We start from the raw sequence: 18,466 nt of genomic DNA, 5'->3' as shown, positions 1-18,466 counted from the left end.
ATGAAGTGATTTCGTTGGTCTTGTCTACCGATTAATGTATAATGGAGTGATTTCGTTGGTCCTGTATACCGAACTATGTTTGATAAATTATTTCGTTGGTCCTGTATACCGAACTATGTATAATGGAGTGATTTCGTTGGTCCAGTATACCGAACTATGTATAATGAAGTGATTTCGTTGGTCCTGTATACCGAACTATGTATAATGGATTGCTTTCGTTGGTCCTGTACACCGAACTATGTATAATGGATTGATTTTGTTGGTCCTGTATACCGAACTATGTACAATGGAGTGATCTCGTTGGTCCTGTACACCGAACTATGTATAATGGAGTGATTTCGTTGGTCCTGTGTACCGAACTATGTATATAAGAAAGTGATTTCGTTGGTCCTGTACACCGAACTATGTATAATGGAGTGATCTCGTTGGTCCTGTATACCGAACTATGTATAATGGAGTGATTTCCCTTCCATTTAATAAGCAACCAATTAAAACGCTCGTATCATTGTTGTATGGTTGAAAAAATGGCAGCGCCCTATGAAACACGCGTGTTTTTTGCGACAGATTCAATTTACCAAAGATGTGAGTCATTTGTTTATTATTAAGTTTGAACACCAGTTTTTGTGTGTTATGCAGGAGTTCTGCAATGTCCAATTTTGTAACGAGATTAATTGTTTTATTTGTGAAACATAAACCATGCACGTACCTAAATGTTTGGAGAGCAACGTCTCCAAGACGTTCATTAAGCTGGTATAAAACATCTAATTGATTGAATAGACAGTAATATAACTTCGCTTGGAGTTGTTGTTGACAGGCATGACATGCCTGATGCCTCAATATACAAATGTAGGTCACTATACTATCGCTTCAGTTCAGTTTTGTTGACATATCAAAGCTGCGTTTTCATTGGTCGCCTGAACCTAGCCGCATCCAATCAGAATTTGAAAGCAAAAACACCTGTTCTGAAGTGAGATATGCCAAGGGTAGTAGGAAGAGAATCAGACTTAATACCCTTGGCTAGCGAAATTGGGTATAATGATATATATGATAATATGCAGAATGTGTTATTCCTCGCGCTGTTTGTATCACTTCTAAGTTCATATTATAAAACAAAAAGACTTTTATAATATAAATTTAATTCACCTTTTACAATGTACTTCGCTACTGAACATTATACACATATATTGGTATAAACTTTATAATCACAGTGAACTGTGACATATATACTTATCCTTACAATGTGAGCATTGTCACGGTTTAGTACAAAAAAGGTCAGTTAAACAAACACACAGAGAGCAAAGGCCAAATCGTAACCTCATGCTTTCTTGTAAAGACATGAACTTCCACAAATTTTTGATAATTCTGCTTTATAAATATTAATATCTTTGTGTGTTATCACAACTTTCAGACCTTGTGAGAATAAGAAATTGCACATATTTATTTGGCACAATCTGTTAAGACCCCTGGTCTAGTTAGAGGCATTTGACTGTTCCTGAACCTCATACATGGCCATGGGGTTGATACGGCGTTTAGTATTCGTGTTCAGGTTCGCCCTAGGTTTTAGTCCACTCGGGAACCAATTTCCACACACCTGACGGAACTTCTTTATCCGGATGCTATAAATTATTGGGTTTATCGCACTGTTTGCATAACCTATCCATAATAGTACCAAATGTCTCGTCCTATTCACTGAACCCTCGTATTGGGAGATTATTATGTTCAGGGCGTGTGGAGTCCAACACAGAACGAACGCAATGAATAGTATGAGAATGGTTTTGAATGCTCTCGTCTTGAAACTCATGTCAAGACTTACCCTGAACGATCTTTGTAAGACTGGTAAGCTAAGTCTTCCATTGTTACTTATTACACTTACACTAAAATCCATATTAGGGTGGTTGTGGACCCGGCTTTTATTCTTGCGAACAGACCCTAAGATTTGCGTAAATGAGAACGTCATTACCACAACAGGGATGAAGTAAGTGGCACACAGCTTTAAAATCATAAATCCAATGTCACGTGCTTGTCCGTCAAATGTAAGACGACAAATCGCGTGGGTCTGTACGAATTTGTAGTCGCCCCATCCCACCGTCGACGGAAAGGCCAACACCATGGAAACCAACCACGAGGCGGCCATCAGGATCTTGGCCCGCCACGCGGTGAGCTTGTCTTTCCGCTGAACGATTATCATGTATCGGTCAATGCTGATAGTAAGAATCATGAAAACTCCGACAGACACAAAAGTGTCCAGCAGAAAGAGCATCACTTTACACGTTATGGGACTCAAGACGTGCTCCTTCCAGAACAATGCGACGAATGAAAACGTCATGGAAAACACAGCGGTACATATGTCACTGAACGCCATGTTGGTAAGCAGTAGGTTGATGGCCGATCGCATCGCTGACTTTTGGTAGACAATGAAACACACTACCGAGTTTCCAATGAAGCTGATAACTATCATACATACTAGCAGTAGACCAAGAAACAATTCCAATCCTTTTGGTAAACCAGATTCGCTTGGGAAATGGTTCTTCTCACATGTGAACGCTGATGAGTTCTGCGTCTGTAATATCGACGTGGAGCAATTCCCGGCGGCCGAGGTATTGACGTCGTTCATGTGTGAATTCACTCCCGAATCGTCGACTAGTTACTGAACTTTCAAACACTGAAGATGAAATGGCGTCACTCAACAACAAAACGGGGAAAATAAAATCGGCTAACTTCCAAAGCTGCTAATGACTCATTGACCATTAGCAAACGACGTCTTCATAAGGGTACGAGGCTGTCTCTCTGTGGAAATACAACAACAAAAAACAATATTACTGCCATTTTCAGCCGTTTTGGTTAGCTCCTCTTTACAAAATTATCTCCCCTTATAAGATATTTGCCTTATTACAAACTTCCCCAGACTGGTTGTCTGCAGCACACTCAGAGCCTAAACTTTGGTACCATGGCCGATAATCTAGTTTACGTTCCTCACACAATACACAACTATTCAGTCTTTGCATATTACAGAGTTATCTGTCCTTGTGGTTGTAGGTATTGATGGTGATTTGTGATCACGTCGTTTAAAAAAAAAAACATGATGCAAGTTCACAAATACAAAATATGTAAGTTTACATTTTGATACAACAAGAGTATGTAACATACCCACAAGAGCAGATAACCCTGAACAATAAATATAAATTACTTCACATAAAACACAAGTCATCATATTATGAAGGATAGACATTATTACAAAAGTCTACGACGACGAACATGCCTTACCTCAGAGCTCTGTATATCGCGTAGTGCATGTGATAATGTTGAAATCAGCATCATAAATGCAACCCCACTAGAATTAATGCTCTATTTATAACCTGGCTTGTCATTACCAACGGAAGAACCGCTCGCAGGTGATAACTCATGTCGGATAATTAATTTGTAAAATAGTGAATATTATTTATGTGTGACAGATAATGAGAGGGTTATACTGATCTGATTAACCTGGGTGATATAGCAGTAATAACTGGATTAAACTGGGACCATGCGACATACTCGTGTAACTGGTAGAAAGGACACATACTCATAATGCGTTTTTGCGAATTTTTATTTGCTTCGATCATGAGTCACCATTTTATTTACTTAATTTAGTTATTATTATTTAGAATATAATCTCAAACTTTAAATAGATACCTTTTGTGTCGTTTTAAATTTGTCGGTTATTGATAAAGATAAAAAGTGACGATAAATGCGTTTTTAATAAAACGCGTACAGCACTTGTATTATAGCTATCTGGTATACTATATGTGGTGGACTTGCCCTACAATAACATCTAGTGGTGACCTCTTGAAGCATTTCATTCATAAACTTCCATATCACTACCAATCAGAAGACATCCTTTCCATTACTGCATTTACTGTTCTGATTGGTAGAATAGACAGCCTGTGTGTAGAATACATAGCTACATCTAGGTCAATCTATGCACACTGGTGACTTCTCTGTCTAACTTTCATAATCTCAGTTATTGATAATACAAATTGGACTTACTATCTAAGGATTATAGACCTCATAGTTATAAAATAAACTAATAAGAGTTTCTTTCTGTGTATATTAAAATAATGTTTTTAAATGATTGTTGATAAGGCTGCCCTCATGTGCAACACAAGTCTAGAGTGTAGAGTCATTTTTAATGAATATAAGACTTTTGCGGGTTTTTTCTAAATCTTGTAATTTATGTAAGAATTTTTATTAATAAGAATGTCAAACATTTGTATTTTCTGTGATCAGTTCAATATTCTTGAAATAATTGATATCAAGATCGGCCACAAGGTATTTGACTGCTGATATATACACAAAGCCTTGAATTCAGCTTAGTTTTTCTATGGAGTGGGATATATCTGCCTAACAGCTTGATGTTTTTTTTATAAAAAATATTCTATTTATATATTTTGATTTGGGAAATTCGTTCGATTTCATTCTAAATTTTCTGTTTCTGCTGATTGTGTTTGCAGTACTTTGATATTTTTTTTTTTTACATATTCAATGCACTTTTTCAAGTCGGCGAATAAAATATCTGTATTGTAAAAAACGCATGTCTTAAATCAAGGCGTATAGAAAAGTATGTAAAGACCTTTTGACATTAACCCCATGACCAAAAATTAAACCCTTGACCCAACCCACGCAAGTTCCTAATAGTATATAATTATGCAGTATGAATACCGTTTATACAGATCATTTTAGACTGTTTTAAGGGTCTAGAACAAAATCGGTAAAAATCATATGTGGCATCGCATCCCACAGCATAGTGAGCCAAGCAGACCCCATAATAAGAACCTTATGATATCAAGTCTTTGGAGCAACCCAACTTCGCTAGTCAAGGGTATTCAGTCCGATACTCTCGGTGGGAGCAACTCTTTTCTAGATTAAATAAGTAGACTTTTATCAAAGACTTTTTTTTTATTTGTCGGTAGATTTAGAACTTTCACAAAATTCGGATGAAGATTTCTTGTATATATTCCGAGACTTTGTCAACGAGGAACACTTGACTTTGTGTTAGCCTACCAAGTACCTGACGTCCTTTATAACAATATAATGTCCGAATTATGCAATACAGTGTATAAAATGGAGAACAGTTTGTATATTTTCGTGTTCTCCGTGGGAGAGCTGTCCGCTCAGTATTGATTAACGCGGCACTCTGTTAATAACGCTACATGCTGTTATATAACGTACAGAATTAAACAGTCATGTCCTAAAATAAACTCGCATAATGTTTTCATACAGATATTTTAATCATATAGATCAAAAGATAACTATATATAGAAAAAGCTGTTACAAATGCCATGTGTTTCCATGGAAACGTGTTAATAAAATACAAATTCATTCCTGGGGCTGATGTTTATGCTTTTAATTAATTACAGGTTATATCAAAGCTGGATAACTGTTAAGGCATTATTTTTATTGTTTACTGGTGTGTAAACTGCATTTTTTGTACAGATATTTTAAATTACGCGCGTTTACGCGTCATGTTGAAATATCTCGGTACAAAAAATGCAATTTACACACCAGTAAACAACAAACAATAAAAAGCATTCCTTATATTTACATTTCAACCGACCATTTCATTTAAATTAAGTGTTCAAATAAAATAACACTAACTCTGGTTTTTTTCAATGTTATACGATTGTGGGAACAGCCGGTCAATTGATGAAATCCCGGAACAGCTGGCTTCAATTTCGCGGGACATGTTGTCAAATTCAAAGAGTACACAAAATATAGTTCCACATTAACTTTATCTTTTTTAATCCCATTTACACAATATTTTTTTTTATTTTTTTTTTCTATATTCTGATATATAATTTAAGATTTGCATTCATACATGCAATATAATGAAAATTTTTCATACTGATACGATAGGCCTAATCGGATGCACATTCACACTACTTGCAGACGTCAGTGTTCCGATGTGTGTATTCTTGCGCGGCAACCATTGCGTTTACGCAAGTGTAATAGATTTTGCAGTTGGTAAGGTTATATAGCAAAGAGAAAACTGAAATGTAAATATTTACAGATAATCCACTATGTATGTCACGGTGGTAAACAAATTTTGGCATTACGGTCAGACTATGAAGCCATTGTATGGTCTATAGTTTCATTTTTCATTTAAGGTCATCTGACCGAAGGTCAGGATGACCTATTGTCATCGTGTTTCGTCCGTCGTCGTGCGCCGTTCGCCGTCCGCCGTGGGTAAGACTTTTTATACAGAGGGGCGGGGCTCAGAAGGGGGAACTTTGATGAAATTTGGCTTTAAAACCCTACTCCTTCTTAACTATTGAGTGGATAGCAACCATATTTGATGCAAAACATCATTGGCAAAGGACAATCATATTTTATATAAACGAGTTAGGTTTGACCCCTGGGGACAGAGGGGCGGGGCTCAGAAGATGGAACTTTGATAAAATTTGGCTTTAAAATCCTACTCCTCCTTAACCCTTGAGTTGATAACAACTATATTTAATGCGAAACATCATTGGGGAAGGACAATCATATTTTATATAAACGAGTTAGGTCCGACCCCTGGGGACAGGGGGCGGGGCTCAGAAGTGGGAACTCTGATAAAATTTGGATTTAAAATCCTACTACTCCTCAACCCTTGAGTGGATTACATCCATATTTGGTGTAAAACATCATTGGGGAAGGACAATCATATTTCATATAAACGAGTTGAGGGGCGGGGCTCAGAAGGGGGGCTTTTGATAAAATTTGGCTTTAAAATCCTACTCCTTCTTATCCCTTGAGTGGATTACATCCATATTTGGTGTAAAACATCATTGGGGAAAGGGCAACCATATTTTATGTGAACGAGTAAGGTCCGACGACTAGGGACAGAGCACATGGACCTAGCACGAAAATTTTTAACCAATAGTATACATATATATATTATAGTACTCGGCGGTCGAGAAAAACGGACCTATTTTTTTAAACCGTGATTATTTTAATAAATGGGTTCTATACAACATTGACGGATGTCTTACCTTAAAGAGAAATAATTTATCTTTCCATTGAGTGCTTGATGAACAAAATTGGCCAAGTATTGACGAAGTTATGGCTTGATGAATCGGGAAATTTACGAAAAATATGCTAGGTAGACAATTCTCTGTCCGGTCGAAATGTCGTCTCGGCTCTAATGGGTACCTCAAAAACCAAGCCATAATCACAAAATCTACGCTTGTGGTGGTAAACAGTACCCAGAACTGTGTTCATCCACAATCTCCTTTGGAGGTGTCATGACCCGTACTTTGTAGAAACTCAATTTAAGCATCATGTAGCTCACTTACTTTAACCGTCACCGCCATGGCTCTTAGGGACAAAGGGGCGGGGCACATATTACATATTAAACTAAGATGTTCTTTGTATTGCTTATATGATTAACTTTATGTTTTGTGCCATGAGTCAGATGACCGTTAAGGCCCATGGGCCTCTTGTTATAGTTTTAATAGTAATTGTAACGTGATTTCTGCAGGTATGTTTCCCTCTAGACATACACGAGGCATAAAAAACAACACTTTATCTTTTACTTTAAATTGCATTAATTCCGTGTTGTATATGCTTGTCCATTTAAATAATTTTGGTTTTCAATAGAAAAATAAAATGCACATCAAAATTTATGTCCATTTATAGCACATCATAACTTAACTGACCTTTCCTATTATATAAACGATCAAAGCACACGTGATTTGTTGCAGTTGTGATCTCTGATGTTTAACTTACTTTTACTTGTATAAGTTCTGAAAGCATGGAGAAAAACAGTTTTCATACATGTAGGGTCGAGTGGTAAAGGTGGTTCAAATCCATATAGGACCGTTGCCATGCAGATACTGATCGTAGGTCGGTGGATTATTCCGCATACTCCGCTAATTATTGTCCATCTCCTAATCCTATAATTTTACCTCCTAAAGCGACCATAATTGTTCAGTTAAATTCTTATTATCAAGAACATTTCGTTCATTGCGATCGGTTTGAAACGAACATATATAGATACGAACATACACATGTCTCACATTTTATTCAAAGCATACATCCTATTATTCATCCACCCCAACTGCCACTAGACCTGGCATGTCCCTTTAAATGTCATTAACAGTGTAAATGACGTAAAGGAGAAAAGCACACATAAAAATATATGTTGTCATGGCAACCTGCAGATAAATTACAATTTAAAGGGGTTAGACAGCTGGTAATCACACGAGTAACTGAAGTCAATAATTCTAATTCAGACAATACCGCAAGCGTTGTAACCTAATCAATCTTGTATTAGTGTTCAGATGTGAATCTGTATTGCCTATAATACAGGCATTTATTAGGTATTAAACGAGGCTTAATATATTTAAGCTCTTCATTAGTCCCAACAGATATTAACAGTAGTTTGATATCGTAGTTTTGATTAAAGCATTAATTCTAGCATATCAACGAATTCGTAGTTTTAATTAAGGTCGATCACAAAGGGTATTAGTTACAACTTGACTAGTACATATGTCTACACAATGCCAATGTTTACACTACGTCAATGTCTACAACACACCAATATCTTCACAAGGTTGACACAATAATGTCTGCACATTGTTAATGTTTACACTACATCAATGTCTACAACACACCAATATTTGCACAATGTCGATGTTTACACTATACCAATGTCTGTAACACACCAATGTCTGCACAATGTCAACACATCAATGTCTGCACAAAGTCAGCACACCAATGTCTGCACATTGTCAATGTTGACACTACATCAATGTCTACAAGACATCAATGTCCGCACAATATCAACATACAAATGTCTGCACAATGTCAACACACCAATGTCTGCACATTGTCAACGCACCAATGTCTACACAGTTTCAACACACCAATGTCTGCACAATGTTAACGCACCAATATCTGCACAATGTCAACACACCAATGTCTACACAGTTTCAACACACCAATGTCTGAACATTGTCTATGTTTACACTACATCAATGTCTGCACAATGTCAACACACCAATGTCTGCACAATGTCAACACACCAATGTCTGCACAATGTCAACACACCAATGTCTGCACAATGTCAACACACCAATGTCTGCACAATGCCAACTGCACAAAGTCAACACACCAATGTCTGCCCAATGTCAACACACCAATATCTGCACAATGTTAACGCACCAATGTCTGCACAATGTCAATGCTTACACCACATAAATGTCAATATTTTCGCTAGTCTACATCAATGCCAATGTTTACAAGACACCAATGCCAATGTTTACACTACATCAATGGCAATCACTACATAAATGTCTACAACACATTGGGCAATGTCTTCACAATGTCCGTTTTTACATCACATCGATGTCTGCCTTACATTATCCATGTTATCTGTAATGTCATTATTTACTGGAATTTTTTACTACGAGTCAATATATCTAAAGCACAACAATATATACTATACAACACATAGCAATCCTCGCGAAAAGACGATATTAAGGTTAGCTAACGAAAATAAAAATAAGGCACAGATTTACTTTAGCGTACATCAATTTCGTCTTGAAAAAGACGAAAAACGATAATTATGATAAAATTAATTTTCATCTTTTATGACCGAAAAGACGATGTTACAAATTAGCCACCGTTATTGTCTCCCTTAAAATCTATAGCCAACTTAATTTTACCTGTTTTTGATCGATGGATGTCACCACATGTCCGTCTATCACTAAGGCTTGACAGAACACACGGTCTGCCACCCTTCCATCATGGCGACACTATAATGACGTCATGTCAAAAAATATATGACGTCACGACTTCGATTAAAATATCGTGACGTCAACATTGGTATATAATGCATTAAAGGTGATAAAAACAGATTTTAAATATGCTATTTTTGTGTTGATATTTGTTTATTGTGGTGCACTTTATGATTTCCAACAAAAAATACAGGTTGTATTTGACGTAATTTCCATAAAATGTGCTTGAAACGAAGTCCACAACGACCCTTGTCTAGAACGATCGCATCGCTTATCGCCCCTTATATCACCAGGTGGCCGTAGATTCGTGACGTCATCTGAGACCAACAGCTGTGACAAGAGCCGGGAAACTCAATGGGGCAGTGTTGCGGTATTGGCGATTATAGATATTTAACACAGTCGCGCTACGTGTAGTTGCTATATTGAATAGTGGAAATGAATCCGTATATAATATATATAATCTATAACATACAATGATATAATACAAACGATAGCTTACTCATTCTTATCGTCATATTCTGGGCTATAAAATTGTTATGTTCAGCATGTTAAAGATGCTCCGCCGCTGACAAATGGTAAATTTTAACTATCAAAACCAGGAGCAGACGATTTAGTATTTTTCTTCAGTTACAAAAGTTACTTACTTTACACCATTACCACCATTGAACAGTTTGTGAGCTTCTAATTTTACTTCAAGTTAAAAACATGAAATATAATTAATTGCATCCCGAAAAAAATCCGTGTTACTATATCCGATATGGAATAAAGTACTGATTGCGCATGCACCAAAGGCGAAATAAATTATTCTATATTATTGTTTGTGTTAATTAGACATATATATACACGATTAAACACCAATTATTGTTCAAATGGTGAATATCATTTATGTTCTGTCGGCGGTGGAGCATCTTTAAAAGCCATTTGACACCGTGTACGTGCGTGCCACTGACTCAGGTTCAAGGGGGTTGCGCTTGACTTTTGTCTGTAACTTAAAACTCAAAACATAGACTTAAAAGTTAAACCAACAAGAAGAAATATAACTTTACAAGAAAATGGTCCCAAATTTCAATGAGACTACATGCTACATGCACATACATGTACATATAATGCATATTTAAAAAAAAAACCGCCATATTTCATACCCTATCCAAAACCCTATCATACCGCGATAAACGTGCCCCTTTCCCGCCTTATGTACGTACTGCACACCTCTATATTTCCTATTTGAAGCTTAATCCTTCAGAACACCGCACAGAAAGGGCTAGACTTATTTATTTTCTTAAAGTTCTATAATGAGTTTTACGGATGTGTACGAAATAGAATAACATGTACAGTAGTAACAATACACGCACGGCCGATAAAAAAGACGGGACACAAAACACAGAAACTAGATACAATGACCTAATATGGATGACATGTACTCGTGGACAAGATACACATGTAATAGTTCAACTAACACAGGACCATGAAACAACATATATTTCTTATAAAACACAAATCATTTACAAGACCGCTTCATTATATTTTCTAACCGTGCGGAGTTTTGGAAATGAGAAACCTGTCGACCTTAGTAAATTTTAAAAGTATACGCACAGACCACAGCACACTCGATAGCCTATTGACCATTATGAGACGATCTAGGGGTCTAAATAAAAAAAAAATCGGTAAAATTCGCATTCTACATATATATACGCAAGTGTACTATGTAGAATATAACAGGAAATTAATGAGTACTAAAATTGGCCAAATTTGCGAGCATTGTGGTGTTTTGGGGGTTCGGGGGAGACCCTGATAAAGATATTACAATTTAGAATGACTGAGATATGAGTTTCACGATGTATTTTGATGATTTTGCGAGGGCTTAAGGCGAGAGATTTTGTTTTTTGGGGGTCCTAAGGTCTCCCCCGAGAAGGAAAAATATTACTAAATGTATTTACGATTGCTGAGATGAGTTTTACGATGTATTTTGATGACTTTAGAGCGTTCTTAACATGGTAATTTTTCGAATTTAAATTCCTGCAATTAAATAATGATAACTGTGAATGTCGTCATATCATTATGCAACCCTGCTCGATCTGAACTAGTCCGCTAAACCTGCCTATATTATTAGGCTTTTCCCCCCCTATATATTAGGCAAAAAAATTAATTAAAAAAGTCTAATAATATGAGCAGGTTTAGCGGACTAGATCTGAACATACCGGTTTCACACCACCGGCACATTGTTGTGTAACCCAAAATAAATATGAAAATCCCTAAAATGAAGTATGAAAAATGTGCAGAAGGACCTCTTTTATTTCTAATGCGCATTTTGAGAACATTTCAGTCGACGAAAATGGGGGGCAAAAAGACAAAACTTATAAATTATTGATTTTTTTTCTTTTAATCTGCATGTATTTTTCATGTCTCCGTATGTTTGTAACAAATGAGTTTTCTATTAAAACGTAGGTCTAAAGAGGTGGGCCCCAATAATTGTCCATTTTCGCTACGATCTTATTTCGCACATAAAATTACCAGTATATTCTATGTATATCAAAACTCCTCTGTTAATTTTATGTGTAAACTATAAATTACATACATGCGCAGTCGTATTACTCCAGGGTGGACTGAATAGGAAAGAACTACTTATTCATTCGTGGTTTAACCCCTGGCACACCTAAGCCACATGACATATGTACCCGCGACATTAATGACATCATTATTTACATGTAGTGACGTCATTTCATAGGTTATGACGTCAATAATGTGTCAATATGTAGGGGATAAATCACGCTACCCAATAAGTCGAAATATAACATATTTTTCTCCGTGTGTATTTCCGTAAGTACTAAGACATGTGGCTAAAATACACATGCATGTTGACAGTTTCGCGATCGGCACACCGGCTTCCGGTAGTTGATTGTCTCAGATGACGTCACAACTCATCGAAACTCAAGGGAGGTAAGTCATAGAAAAAAATCTGTCGTCGAAAAGATGTGAAGATTGCTTTCATTAATTTTACTATTTAGAGACAAAATATAAGTAAATATCAAACTGGTATATGTTTAGATAGGCATTACAAATGTTTCTAGCGTATTATCTCATTTTCCATGTCCGTTCTGTTTTTATCACCTTTAAAAATGCCACGTGTTGTAAAAAATACCTTAACATAGCCATCCTTCCTTAAAAATTAACATGAGAAATTATCCAACCTTTGGAATTCTTGATAACCAAAACTCACAACTCGGTTCTTGATCTATCATACCGTCAAGGTATTGGGAAATTCCGCAGACACAAATGGGAGCAAAGGCGGATCATGATGTCAATTAATTTGTAATAATACGGTATTTATAGTCCGGCTAATAGCAGATAGATAGTGGTATGTCGTATGCAGGGACAATATTTATGGCGACATTTCACTGTACGTGACCATTAGAATGTAATATACATGCATGTACATCCGTGATAACAACAGAGACTTCATAAGAAACCGTAAAACCCTACCTGTAGTGTATCCGCCAAACGAAACACGTCGGTACGGTCCGCTACCCGCCATCTGTTGTGACGTAATGGTCAGTCCTCTGTCAACATGCAGGTAGAAAGTAAATACTAGGAAACCATAATCCGCGTAATATTGGGCGCACTCAAGTGTCCTTATCAGCTTATCTCAAGACCCGGCCCTCGTACCTGATCAACCCAGGGCGACCGACAACACGTGCTGAACTGCTCCAGGAATAAATATTGACAGTCATGTACATCAGCTAGAGAAATACACTTCAGTTTTATTTTAGTTTTCATGTGGTAAATGGATTTAATCTGTCGTTCGAAACCAGATTGTTTGGGAACAGATCTATAACATCTGCTCTCGGACAGGTTAATAATTATCTAACGCCGTAAGCATTAACGTAATAAAGCAGTGTTCTTACCCTATTGTCATGAATATATAAATGTGCGCGAGAATATTGGCCGTATACATCCGTGGTTACATTTATAGCGCTAGTAACTTCGCCATACACAATCCGAAACCGGATATAGTTACTAGTAAGTAGTAGAAAGCGGAGACGGTGACGTGAAAAGTCGATCAGTCTATCTTATATTTACCAAGACAGTTGAACATCTTTAACCCGAACTTGTATATCTCGAGTATCGTGTTTAATATTATAATATTCGTGGTCAAGTCACTTTAACTGTGATAACGGGAAGACTCGACATGTTCCAGTTAACGAGGTCTTATGTATCGATGTATACGCCATGTATATAATTTGAATTTCATGAAATGAGGATCCAGCTATCTTTCTGAAAATACCTATTTCATTTTCTAAAAATATGGAATGCTAAAAATAAGTATACAAGAAGACATCAATGTCAATTCTCTCTATATTTGCAATATTTCGCAATTGGTATTCTACAGAGTTAAATGTCCTTGCAAATTTCTTGATAAGTTTGTGGGTATGTTGTGAGCGTACCGTCGGCTTTTTTAAGAAAAAGGGTGTTATTTTCCCTAAGTACATTAACTCCGTTATATGCAAAGACCCGGACATATCCTTGTTACGCAGATTAACGCTATAAATAGGAACGGAACACGAATGATAGCCCATCCTAGGGTCATTAAATGACATCATTTATGATTAACTCGAGATAAAAGAGATTGATAACTTTCTTTGTTGAATCCACGTGTATTTGATTCATGAACCAGCAAGATAAGCAAAAGAGTTATGATCAAAATGTTCGCCATTGGTTAACAAAATTTGTGCAGACCAATTCATTAACTATAACATTTAAAAATTTTGAGTTTTATCGAGTGTCATGTTGGTTAAGAAGGCGTCAAAGCCCTAGCGTCATAATGGATTTAGACTCCAACCTCTTTCCGACACCATCGCTCGTTTCTTGTATAAAGACCTTTCAGAGCAAACCCTTCTGCACATTTTTACCGTGGCAAGAATAAATATGATAAATCAATATTATAAAATTAATCATTCGACATTCCTAAGATGACAGGTACAATACATGAAGCAGACGTTTGAGTGTGGTTCGTGCTCTACAAAACACTGGGGCCCGATAATACAGTCTAGATGTTTAGGGGTCCCAATAATACAGTCTAGATGTTTAGGGGTTCCGATAATACAGTCTAAATGTTTAGGGGTCCCGATAATACAGTCTAAGTGTTTAGGGGTCCCGATAATACAGTCTAGGTGTTTAGGGGTTCCGATAATACAGTCTAGATGTTTAGGGGTCCCGATAATACATTCTAGATGTTTAGGGGTCCTGATAATACAGTCTAGATGTAAAGGGGTCCCGATAATACAGTCTAGATGTTAAGGGTTTCCGATAATACAGTCTAGATGTTAAGGGGCTTGAGAATATTGTCTAGATGTTTAGGGCCCCGATAATACAGTTTAGATATTTAGGGCCATGGCAATATAGTCTAGATGTTTAGGGACCCGAAAGAGCAGTCTAGATGTTTAGGGCCCCGATAATACAGTTTAGATGTTTAGGGCCCCGATAATACAGTCTAGATGTTTATGGACCCGAAAGAGCAGTCTAGGTGTTTAGGGGTCCCGATAATACAGTCTAGTTCTTTAGGTGTCGCGATAAAACAGTCTAGATGTTTAGGGGTCCCGATAATGCAGTCTAGATGTTTAGGGGTCCCGATAATACAGTCTAGATGTTTAGGGGTCCTGATAATACAGTCTATGTGTTTAGGGGTCCCGATAATACAGTCTAGGTGTTTAGGGGTCCCGATGATACAGTCTAGATGTTAAGGGGTCCCTATAATACAGTCTAGATGTTAAGGGTTTCCGATAATACAGTCTAGATGTTAAGGGGCTTGAGAATATTGTCTAGATGTTTAGGGCCCCGATGATACAGTTTAGATATTTAGGGCCATGACAATATAGTCTACATGTTTAGGGACCCGAAAGAGCAGTCTGGATGTTTAGGGCCCCGATAATACAGTTTAGATGTTTAGGGCCCCGATAATACAGTCTAGATGTTTAGGGCCCCGATAATACAGTCTAGATTTTTAGGGACCCGAAAGAGCAGTCTAGATGTTTAGGGCCCCGATAATACAGTTTAGATGTTTAGGGACCCGAAAGAGCAGTCTAGATGTTATATGTAAGGAGCCCCGAGAATGTTATCTAGATGTCTATGGGTCCAACAATGCAGTTAGATGTTTATGGGCCAGACAAATGTAGTCTAGATGTTTACTATGTGGGTAATTCCAAAACTGTAACAAATCAAGTCAAACTTTTATGTATATCATCATTTCATAACAGAACTATTTCAGACATGTGTATGCGTTATCTGCATCACTGATGTCGTATGTCATCAGAATTCTTATCAAGACGAATCAATAACAAGAACTCCCAGAGGGATCTTGGCGTCCACCAAAGAATGATCTATGTCTGACCGATCAGTCCCAAAGGTACTATGCATAACTAGGGCCCAATTGGAACCTACACATGGAATTTGAGGGATATCTGTTCAGTAATTTCTGACAAATAGCGATAACTATCAAAATCCAAGATGGCGGCCGGTCGGCCATCTTGTTGACTGGTCTGTTACTAAATGCAATTAAATTATATATGCAAAATTGGGGCCCTAGGAGAACCAATATAAGCAATTTGAGAATGATCCCTTCAGTGCTTTCTGAGAAATAGCAGTAAGAAACTTTAACTATCAAAATCCAAGATGGCCGCCGGTCTGCCATCTTCTTGACCGATCAGTCCCAAAATGCATTATGCACAACTAGGGGAAAGGGGAACCTATGTATGTATTTGAGAGAGATCTTTGCAATACTTTCTGTGAAATAGTGGTTAACAAATTTCAACTACCAAAATCAAAGATGGCGGCCAGTGGGCCATCTTGTAGACCAATCAGTCTCAAATTGTAATATGCACAACAAGGGCCCTAGAGGAACCTACATATGAAATTTGAGAATGATCCCTTCAGTACTTTCTGAAAACTAATTTAAACTTTAACTAACTATCAAAATCTAAGATTGCCGTCGGTCAGCCATCTTGTTGACCGATCGGACCCAAATAGCAATATATACATAAATTTGAGAAAGATCCCTTCAATACTTTGTGAAAAATAGCAGTAACACTTTTTAACTGTCGAAATTCAAGATGGCCCCCGGTCGGCCATCTTGTTGACGGATCGGTCCCAGATGGCGGCCTGGCAGCCATCTTGTTTACTGATCGGTCCAAAATGCAGTATGCACAACTAGATCCCTAGATGAACCTATATATGAAATTTGAGAATGATCCATTCAGTACTTTCTAAAAAATAGCGGTAACAATTTTTAACAATCAAAATCCAAGATGGCCGCCGTGTAGCCATCTTGTTGACCGATCGTCCCAAAATACAATATGCACAACTAGTGTCCTTGGGGAACATATATATGAGATTTGAGAATGATCGCTTCAAAACTTACTGAGAAATAGCGGTAAAAAACTTTAACTACCAAAATCCAAGATGACCGCCTGGCAGCCATCTTGTTTACTGATCGGTCCAAAAATGCAATATGCACAACTAGGGTCCTAGAGGAACCTACGTATGAGATTTGAGAAAGATCCCTTTAGTACTTTCTGAATAATAGCCGTAACAATTTTTAACTGTCAAAATCCGAGATGGCTGCCGGTCGGCTACTTGTTGACCGATCGGTCCCAAAATGCAATTTGCACAATTACGGTCATAGGGGAACCTATATATGAAATTTGAGAAAGATCCCTTCAGTACTTTCTGTAAAATATCGGTAACAATTTTAACTATCAAAATCCAAGATGTCCGCCTGTCAGCCATCTTGTTGAGCGATCGGTCCCAAAATGCAAAAGGCACAACTAGGGTCCTAGGGGAACCTTCATATGAAATTTGAGAATGATCCCTTCAGTACTTTCTGAGAAATAGCGGTAACAAACTTTAACAATCAAAATCCAAGATGGCTGCCGGTCGGCCATCTTGTTGACCGATCGTTCCCAAAATGCAATATGCACAACTAGATTCCTAGGGCAACCTACATGTGAAATTTGAGAATGATCCCTTCAGTACTTTCTGAGAAATATCGGTGACAAACTTTAACTTTCAAAATCCAAGATGGCGGCCTGGCAGCCATCTTGTTTACTGATCGGTCCCAAAATGCAATATCCACAACTAGGGCCCTATGGGAACCTACATATGAAATTTGAAAAAGATCCCTTTTGCACTTTCTGAGATATAGCGGTAACAAGAATTGTTCACGGACGGACGATGGACGAAAGGTGATTGAATAGTCCACTATCTGATGATGGTTGGCTATAAATATATAACAGAAAAGATGGCTGCGTCCATAAAAACTTGTGTTGTCTGTCTACTACGAAAGATAAACCATTGAGTATGAGAATAGCCCCAACAGCCTTGTTGATTGGACAAAATTTCTTTTTTTTCTTTCTTTAGATTGAATTTTCTGTGTCTAGTTCAGGTCATGCCAGGTAAAATTAGAACTTACATGCATGCAGTATCAAGGCAACTACTAGTAAGTATACATGTACCGTTTATGTAATACACTTATCCATGAGTCTCCACAGCTATACCATTGCAGCTAGTTACTAGTATCCATTTTATTCACATCAAAACGGTCACTTCAATATTACCGTATGACAAACAGCTCTATATCGCCAATCTTGAAAAGTTTTTGTTTGTGCCATGTTTGGCCATAATGTTTGCAGTAAAGACTATTATCTGGGATTTCTTCT

The sequence above is a fragment of the Argopecten irradians genome, chromosome 1 (assembly GCF_041381155.1).
Source record: "Argopecten irradians isolate NY chromosome 1, Ai_NY, whole genome shotgun sequence".
NCBI classification, from domain to species: domain Eukaryota; kingdom Metazoa; phylum Mollusca; class Bivalvia; order Pectinida; family Pectinidae; genus Argopecten; species Argopecten irradians.
The sequence above is the reverse complement of the archived record's forward strand: the minus strand, read 5'-3'. Positions refer to the sequence as shown.